We start from the raw sequence: 9,672 nt of genomic DNA, 5'->3' as shown, positions 1-9,672 counted from the left end.
ACATTGACATTTTAGGAATCAGTGAACCTGGACTGGAATGGGTGAATTTAATTCAGATGACCATTTAGATGACCATTATAATAGTAGTATTGTGGGCAAGAATCACTTAGAAGAAATGGAGTAACCCTCATAAGCAACAAAAGAGTCCAAAATGCAGTACTTGGGGACCATTTCAAAAACAACAGAATAATCACTATTAGTTTCCAAGGCAAACCATTCAATATCACAGCATTCCAAGTCTATACCCCAATCACTAATGACAAAGAAGTTGAACAGTTCTATGAAGACTTACAAGACCTTCTAGAAATAACACCAAAAAAAGATGTCCTTTTCATCTTAGGGGACTGGAATGCAAAAGTAGGAAGTCAAGAAACACTTGTAGTAACAGGCAAGTTTTGCTTTGGAGTACAAAATGAAGCAGGACAAAGGCTAACAGAGTTTTGCCAAGAGAACGCACTGGTCATAGCAAACACCCTCTTCCAACAACACAAGAGATGACTCTACACTTGGACATCACCAGATGGTCAACACCAAAATCAGATTGATTATATTCTTTGCAGCCAAAGATGGAGAAGCTCTATACTGTCAGCAAAAACAAGACTGGGAGCTGACTGTGGCTCAGATCATGAATTCCTTATTGCCAAATTCAGACTTAATTTGAAGAAAGTAGGGAAAACCACTAGACCATTCAGGTATGACCTAAATCAAATCTCTTATGATTATACAGTGAAAGTGACAAACAGATTCAAGGAATTAGATCTGATAGACAAAGTGTCTAAAGAACAATGGACGGAAGTTCATGACATTGTACAGGAGGCGGTGATCAAAACCACCCCCAAGAAGTAGAAATGCAAAAAGGCAAAATGGTTATCTGAGGAGGCCTTACAAATAGCCATGAAGAGAAGAGAAGCAAAAGGCAAAGGAGAAAAGAAAAGATGTATCCATCTGAATGCAGAGTTCCAAAGAATAGCAAGGAGAGACAAGAAAGGCTTCCTAAGTGATCACCGTAAAGAAAGAAAGACAGGAAAACAATAGAATGGGAAAGATTAGAGATCTCTTCAAGAAAATAAGAGATACCAAGGGAACGTTTCATGGAAAGATGAGCACAATAAAGGACAGAATGGTATGGACCTAACAGAAGCAGAAGATATTAAAAAGAGGTGGTAACAATACTCATAAGAACTATACAAAAAAGATCTTAATGACCCAGATAACCACAACGGTGTGGTCACTCACCTAGAGCCAGACATCCTGGAATGTGAAGTCAAGTGGGCCTTAGGAAGCATCACTACGAACAAAGCTAGTGGAGGTGATGGAATTCCACTTGCTCTATTTCAAATCCTAAAAGATGATGCTGTGAAAGTGCTGCACTCAATATGCCAGCAAATATGGAAAACTCAGCAGTGGCCACAGGACTGGAAAAGGTCAGTTTTCATTCCAATCCCAAAGAAAGGCAATGCCAAAGAATGTTCAAAAGTGTGTGTGAGTCTCTCAGTCATGTCCAGCTCCTTGTGAACCCATGGACTGTAGCCTGCCAGGCTCCTCTGTCCATGGAATTCTCCAGGCAAGAATACTGGAGTGGGTTGCCAGTCCCCTTCTCTAGGAATGTTCAAACTACCACACAACTGCACTCATCTCACATGCTAGAAACCCGGAGAAGGGAAAGGCTACCCACTCCAGTATACTGGCCTGGAGAATTCCAAGGACTGTATAGTCCATGGAGTCGCAAAGAGTCAGACACGACTGAGCGACTTTCACTCACTCACACGCTAGCAAACTAATGCTCAAAATTCTCTAAGTGAGGCTTCAACAGTATGTGAACAAAGTACTTCCAGATGTTCAAGCCGGATTTAGAAAAGGCAGAGGAACCAGAGATCAAACTGCCAACATCTGTTGGATCATCGAAAAACCGAAAGAGTTCCAGAAAAACATCTACTTCTGCTTTATTGACTATGCTAAAGCCTTTGACTGTGTGGATCACGACAAACGGTAGAAAATTCTTCAAGAGATGGGGATACCAGACCACCCGACCTGCCTCCTGAGAAGTCTGTATGCATGTCAAGAAGCAACAGTTAGAACTGGACATTGAACAACAGACTGGTTCCAAATTGAGAAAGGAGTACATCAAGGCTGTATATTGTCACCCTGTTTATTTATCTGCAGAGTACATCATGCAAAATGCTGGGCTGGATGAAGCACAAGCTGGAATCAAGATTGCCGGGAGAAATATCAATAACCTCAGATATGCAGATGATACCACACTTATGGCAGAAAGTGAAGAACTAAAGATCCTCTTGATGAAAGTGAAAGAGGAAAGTGAAAAGCTGGTTTAAAACTCAACATTCAAAAAACGAAGATCATGGCATATGGTCCCATCACTTCATGGGAAATAGATGGGGAAACAATGGAAACAGTGACAGACTTTATTTTTTTGGGCTCCAAAATCATTGCAGATGATGAGGGCAACCATGAAATTAAAAGATGCTTGCTCCTTGGAAGAAAAGCTATGACCAACCTAGAGAGCATGTTAAAAAGCAGAGACATTACTTTACCAACAAAGGTCCATCTAGCCAAAGCTATGGTTTTTTCAGTAGTCATGTACTGATGTGAGAGTTCAACCACAAAGAAAGCTGAGCACTGAAGAACTGATGCTTTTGAACTGTGGTTGGAGAAGTCTCTTGAGCTTCCCTTAGACTGTAAGGAGATCCAACCAGTCAATCCTAAAGGAAATCAGTCCAGAATACTCATTGGAAGGACTGATGCTGAAGCTTCAATCCTTTGGCCACCTGATGTGAAGAACTGACTCACTGGAAAAGACCCTGATGCTGGGAAAGATTGAAGGCAGGAGGAGAAGGAGATGACAGAGGATGAGATGGTAGGATGGCATCATTAACCCAACGGACATGTGTCTGAGCAAGCTCCAGGAGTTGGTGATAGACAGGGAAGCCTGGCATACTGTAGTCCATGGGATCACAAAGAGTTGGACATGACTGAACTGAACAACCCTGATTGGTAACATATTTTGTGGTACTCAACGTGGGCACTTGTCCCCTTCTAGGAAGAGGATCTGGACACCTCCAGGGCCACCAAAAGCAGCTTCCCCATGGATCACAAGTGGCTGCCTGAACCTTTTGTTTCACTGTCTGCCCTCCCATCCCCTGGGGCCTCAGGACCCTCATTCAAGAAACACCTCCCCCCTCCCCTTTGTCCCTCTCCCTCTCCAAAAGCTTCCCTTGTGGCTCAGTTGATAAAGAATCCACCTTCAATGCAGGAGACCTGGGTTCGATCCCGAGACTGGGAAGATCCCCTGGAGAAGGAAAAGGCTACCCACTCCAGAATTCTGGCCTGGGGTAACAAAAAGTCAGACATGACATAGCGACTTTCACTTCACTCCCCTAAAGTCTCTCTACTTCTCCGTCCTCTCCCTTCCATCCTCTTCTTCTGAGACTGGACATGGGGCAGCTCCAGCATCACTCCTCTCAGCCTGTGAGATCGTTGGCTGTCAGAGCCTATCTTGACGGATGACCATCACAGGTGGGAGAGCTCGCCACTCGCTTTGCAGACTTTGGGCCAGTGGGTTCTCCCTGACCAGAGATTTGGGAGAATCACCTTTGTTATCTTGCCGCCAAGAGAAGTCCTGTGGGAACAGGTTGAAGCGGCAGATTTCTATATGCTGGTGGATGTGTGGATGAGGGTCCCACCTGTGGGGTTGAGGATCCACAGATGATATACAACTAGCCAGTTTCTGGTTTTGATCACCTCAGTGGGTACTGGACAGGGTGCTCCCTCCTTCCTTGATCCTTTCTAGAAACTAGCAGGTTGGTGCTTGAAAAGGCACATGCAGGGGTGGGTTGAACTAGCAAACTCTTTCTCTTTCTCAGTCTTTTCTGTCCCTCCTCCTTTACGTCTCCCTTGGTCCTCGCCCCTACACTGCTGTCCCCTTTATCCTGAACACTTCCAGCTTGTGCCTTTGTTTTGTGATTGGTATCTCGGTGTTGTAGTTTTGTCTGTCCAGCTGCCCCTGGAACACTTAATCCTTGAAATACAAACACAGCCCACACTGCCTGAGACTCCAGAATTGGGTAAAGTAGTGAGATTTTAAAGAACAAAAAGAAAATACAGGAGCTTATACTTTTCTCTCCTCTGCCTTTGCAATGTAACTATTCTGCCTGGGTTCTTGAGAACTAACTACCTGGTTCATCTGTAGTCCCCAAAACTGAGAGAAAAAAAGAGGGCCATTTTAGATTCAAATGGGAAAACTATAAGATCTCTGGTTCCATACAAATTAACGTATCTCACTTAAGCTTGTGGGTTTTATACAGACCTGTCCTTACAGTAATAAGTATAATACTTTCACTGTACCTAGGGTTACTGAAATTCAATAAGCATATTCTTTCTGTTAAAATATCCATCAACAGGAAAAAAAATCTGATATGATTAAATTTTTAAGTAAAATTTAATTTAAATTTAACATTTCCTTGGTGGCTCAGAAGGTAAAGAATCCACCTGCAATGCAGGAGATGTGGGTTTGATCCCTGAGTTGGGAAGATCCCCAGAAGGGAATACCCATTTCAGTATTCTTACAGGAATATTCCATGGACAGAGGAGCCTGGCAGGCTACAGTCCATGGGATCACAAAGAGTTGGATAAGACTGAGCAACTAATACTCCAAAGTAAATGTAACTGAAATAAGAACTTCTTGGAAAACTCTATAGGAATAATTATGTTTTGGAAATGTCCATCTACAGCAGTCTCTCTAAATTTCGGCAAATTTGAAACTAAATCAAGTTAAATGATAGGAAGTAATTGAATATTCAGGCCATTTCAAAGAAGATAAAATACTGGAACATTAATTGCTAAACAGGTCTAAATTTACCTACTCTTGTCTTGTAAGAGTAAAACTAAAGATGTTTGGTGCCACTTTGCCAAGTTCTCTACCAACTTATGGATGCTAATGTAAAGAACGATTCATGGTTGCTGAAGGGAAGTAGGATGTGTGTTTTCAGAAAAGAACGTATGAGGAATGGAAATATATTTTGTTCAAAGGAAAAAATGTGATATTGTCCTAGAGCTGGGTATTTCTGAATGAGGAAATAATAAAGGACAACGTATGGCGACAGAAAGTTGCAGAAGGTTTGAAGAAGAGAAACATTAAGAATTGTTTTCAGCTTTCGGCTCGGAAGAGGCAAAGGTGCAACTTTTTTCCCTCCTCCCGAATCCGGGTTCATCCGACACCAGCCGCCTCCACCATGCCGCCTAAGTTCAACCCCAACGAGATCAAAGTTGTACACCTGAGGTGCACCGGTGGGGAAGTCGGTGCCACGTCTGCCCTGGCCCCCAAGATCGGCCCTCTGGGTCTGTCTCCAAAAAAGGTCGGTGATGACATCACCAAGGCAACTGGTGATTGGAAGGGTCTGAGGATTACAGTGAAACTGACCATTCAGAACAGACAAGCCCAGATTGAGGTGGTACCTTCTGCTTCTGCCCTGATCATCAAAGCCCTTAAGGAACCACCAAGGGACAGAAAGAAGCAGAAAGACATTAAGCACAGTGGAAACATCACTTTTGATGAGACTGTCAACATTGCCCGGCAGATGCGGCATCGGTCTCTAGCTAGAGAACTTTCTGGAACCATTAAAGAGATCCTGGAGACCGCCCAGTCTGTGGGCTGCAACGCTGATGGCCGCCACCCTCATGACATCATAGATGATATCAACAGTGGTGCAGTGGAGTGCCCAGCTAGTTAAGAACTGCAAGGGAAAAAGAAAAATAAAGCATCATTTGACAACCAAAAAAAAAAAAAAAATTGTGTAAGCGGTCAGGATTTTCTAAGGTTGGATTAAATTTAATTAGGCAAATGGATTTTAAGAGTAGGCTGGTGCAAAACCGGATTTGGTTCCTCTTGTAAGAGAACAAAGTTGTCCTGAAATGCTATTAATGCTATTTGTGATAACAGATCGTGTCAGTTCCTGTGCCTTAAAGTGATCTGTATTTGCCTTTGATTTTTTTTTCCCACTTTGGCTCAAGGAGTATTGTTCACAGAAACCTATGATACTATCTGACCAGGTGTTTTAAAACTTTTTAAAATTTCTGACAGATTTCCCAAATATGAAATTCTAATTGAAATTCTCTGATTTTCAGTTAACTTTGGGGTGCTTGTTCAAGGGGCCTCTAGAAAATCCCAAAGAGAGATCCTAAACTAACTGGGTTAATCTGGAAGGAGAGGTTTGCCGGGTTCTCAGAGAACCTTGGCAAGTTTAGGGATGAATTTATCAGGCTGAGGTTGGCACTCTCTCTCACTTGGCAGAGCATCATGGTTATTCTGCCCCCTGTTGCACCCCGGATTAGAAGAAGTGTACACTAAGAAAGGCCAGGAACATGCAGATGGCCTACTGGCTACCAACCCACACCACCAAACTCATCAGGTGGGTGGGGATGCACTCCCAGAACATGACCCACACTGAGACTGTGAAGATCGTGTCAGCCAGAAGATGAGGCATTATTCGTTTATCAGAAGCAATGAAAAAGTGTATGGTGAAGCCTGTAAGTTATGATAAGGTCCAAGAGATTACACAGGAAAAAGATGAAAACCTGGCAGTCTTCCTGAGCTGGGCGACAGAGGCATTCAGGGAAGACATCCAGACAGTCCCTGAATCCACAGAAGGAAAGACACTACTGGCCATGTGTTTTATCATCCAGATCATTCCTGATACCCAGAGAAAATTACACAAGTTTGAGGCTGGGCCCCAAACCCCATTGTCAGTCTTGGCAGATGAAGCCTTCAAGGTCTCTAACAACCGAGACTTAACGGTTATCTAATAAGGATAAGAAGCTAATAAAGAAAATGCAGCTTTTAGCTGCTCTGATTCACCCACCACCTCTAGGGGAGTCTGGCGGGCTGAGAAGGCTGGACAGACCACCAAGAAGCTGCCTGGTCCAAAGCAGTGTGCCTTCTGTTGGAAAGGCGGGCACTGGAAGGGGGAATATCCTGGGCACCCTCCTGTGGGATGCGGAGGGGCAACCCCTTGCGAATGTCTCAGACAAGAGGTTCCTGCCCAAACACCATCTGACAGGGCCCAGGGCCTGCCCAGCTCCACATCCCACTAGATCCATCTTCATCACTCCAGCAGAGCCTCGGGTCACCCTTGATGTGGTGGGTAGGAAAACTGAATGCCTTGTAGGAACTGTCCGCTCTGTTCTGACATGGCCAACCAGCCCCCTCTCTGATCATGACTACACTGGACTAGAATTGATGGATGGCCAAAGATAAGTGATTTATGTCTCCCCTTGACTGCAGAGTCAGGTCCATTATTATTACTCACTTCTTTCTGTACATGACAGAACGCCCTATCCCCCTCCTTAGGAGATTCGCTAAATAAGTTAGGAGCCAGTATATTTTTAGGACAGGGTAAAGCCCAATGAAGGAAAGAATCCAAACAGAGAACGCATCTATAAGGAGCCCCGGATGACCCACATGTTGGGCATCAAATATTCCCCAAGACATCCTCCAAGAAATTAGAGAATAAGTGGCTCCTGCAGTTCGAGATAGCTCAGTTCCAGGAAGGGCAAAATGTGTTCCCCCAATAAAAATAAGGTTAAGGCCTGGGGAACATGCCCCAGGAAGAGACAATACCCCTTAAAGCCTGAAGCCCTGAGGGGACTCCAACCGCTACTCAGCAAATTCCTAAAACATGGACTCCTTAGGCTCTGCCAGTCCCTTTGCAATACCCCGACCCTCCCTGTTCAGCAGCTTGGCGGGACTTCCCTGGCGGTCCAGTGGTTAAGAATCCACCTGCTGGGAAATTATTTAAATCAGTACAAGAATATAAATGTGTGAAGTCAAGGCTACATCACCTGGCTGAAGATTCTACCAGAATGGAGCTGATTAGGCTGGGCAAGTAAAAGAGACAAATCGCTCAAGTGAGGCTCCTTCTGATCCTTCTCCAGGATTTAGGACCAGGATGTTCTCAAGACCTAAAGTCTCTCTACTGAAATGAAGATTCTCTGGGCTGTGAGTCTCAATGTAGAGATTCAAATGCTGGAGTTTGAGAACTACCAGATTCGAGTGTTGTCTCTCTAACATATAATGGATTTGCACAATAAAGACATGGGTGTTGGACAGCCCTGACTGCAAAAACTGACTCTACTTCAGTGAAAACCATAAACAGCAGTTGACTTTCTTTACTCTGATCTCTTCATAGAAAAGGAATAGAGTGGTCCCTTGGTGTCTGCAGGGGATCAGTTCCAGGACACCAGTCTTCCCATACCAAAATATGCAGATGTTCAAGTACTGTACATAAAACGCTATAGTATTTCCATATAAGTTATGCATCTACCTGTATACCTGTATACGTAAATCAGCTCTGTGTTACTTATAATACCTAGTACAATGTGAATACTATGGAAATAGTCGACAGCATGGCATATTCAGCTTTGCTTTCTGAAACTTTCTGGAATATTTTTTCCAAATACTTTTGAGCCATAGTTGGTTGAACCATGAGTGTGGATCCCTAGATTATGAAGGACTAGTTGCAATTATACCCACAAGATATTGTTTAGAAAGATATTCAATAAATGATAGCTATGACTATTAGTCATAAAGGATGCATTAAAATTCTCAAAAATGCTTTCAAATCAAAATACATGTAACTCAAAATCACAATGAGGTACCACTTTCAAAATACTAGGAAGGCTATACTCAAAAAGCCAGTAAAATATTTGGCAAAGATGTGGGGAAACTGAATCCTCATACACTACTGGAGGTAACATAAAATGATGTGTAGACACTTTGGAAAACAGGTTGGCGGTTCCTTAAAGTTAAGCCTATAGTTACCATATGATTCATTAATTCTACTCTACATATCATCCAAGAGAACTGAAACTATATATCCCCACAAAACTTGCACAGGAACATTCATAACAACATAATAGCCTAATAGTGGGAACAACCCAATGTCCACTAGTTGATAAATGAACAAATAAAATGTGGTATACCAGTGCAACAGAAAGAAACCAGGAACTGATATATGCTAAAACATACATGAATCTTTAAAACTGTGCTAAATAAAAGAAGTCAAATGCAAAAAGCTACATATTATATGATTCCATTTATATGAAATGAAAATAAATGTCAGGATAGATAAATCCACAGAGAAATAAATTAGATTAGCAATTGCCAGGGTCTAAGAAGAGGGTAAAATGAGGAACACTGAACTGTATGCTTCAAAAGTGTGAATTATCTTGTAAATAACGTATAATGGAAAAGAATCTAAAAAGAGATTATATTTAAATATATATAACTGAATCACTTAGCTATATACCTGAAACTAACACGACATTGTAAATCAACTATATTTCAATTAAAAATTCTTTAAAGGGTTAAAAGAAAAGAATCTGCCTGCCAGCGCAGGGGACACAGGTTTGATCCCTGGTCTGGGAAGATTTCACATGCCATGGGGCAACCAAGCCCGTACACCACAACTACTGGGCCTGCACTCTAGAGCCCATGCTCCACAAGAGAAGCCGCTGCAACGAGAGGCAACCCCTGCAGGCGGCATTGGTTCACAGAAAGGGCCCGATTCTTCTGACAACGCCCAACCACACAGCATAACCAAGGCTTCAGAAGTTGAACGGACTGGGCTACAATTCATCTGCCGCATTCACCTGACCTCT

At 42.9% G+C, this 9,672-nt stretch overlaps 1 pseudogene; it reads left to right on the top strand.

Moving 5' to 3' along the window:
- The first annotated feature begins 5,234 nt into the window (after nucleotides 1-5,234).
- LOC129555279 (large ribosomal subunit protein uL11 pseudogene) lies at nucleotides 5,235-5,747 on the top strand (annotated as a pseudogene).
- Nucleotides 5,748-9,672: the final 3,925 nt, after the last annotated feature.

The sequence above is a fragment of the Moschus berezovskii genome, chromosome 15, assembly GCF_049115385.1.
Source record: "Moschus berezovskii isolate FMDL1 chromosome 15, NW_MosBer_1.0, whole genome shotgun sequence".
Taxonomy (NCBI): Eukaryota; Metazoa; Chordata; class Mammalia; order Artiodactyla; family Moschidae; genus Moschus; species Moschus berezovskii.
The sequence above is the reverse complement of the archived record's forward strand: the minus strand, read 5'-3'. Positions and strand labels throughout refer to the sequence as shown.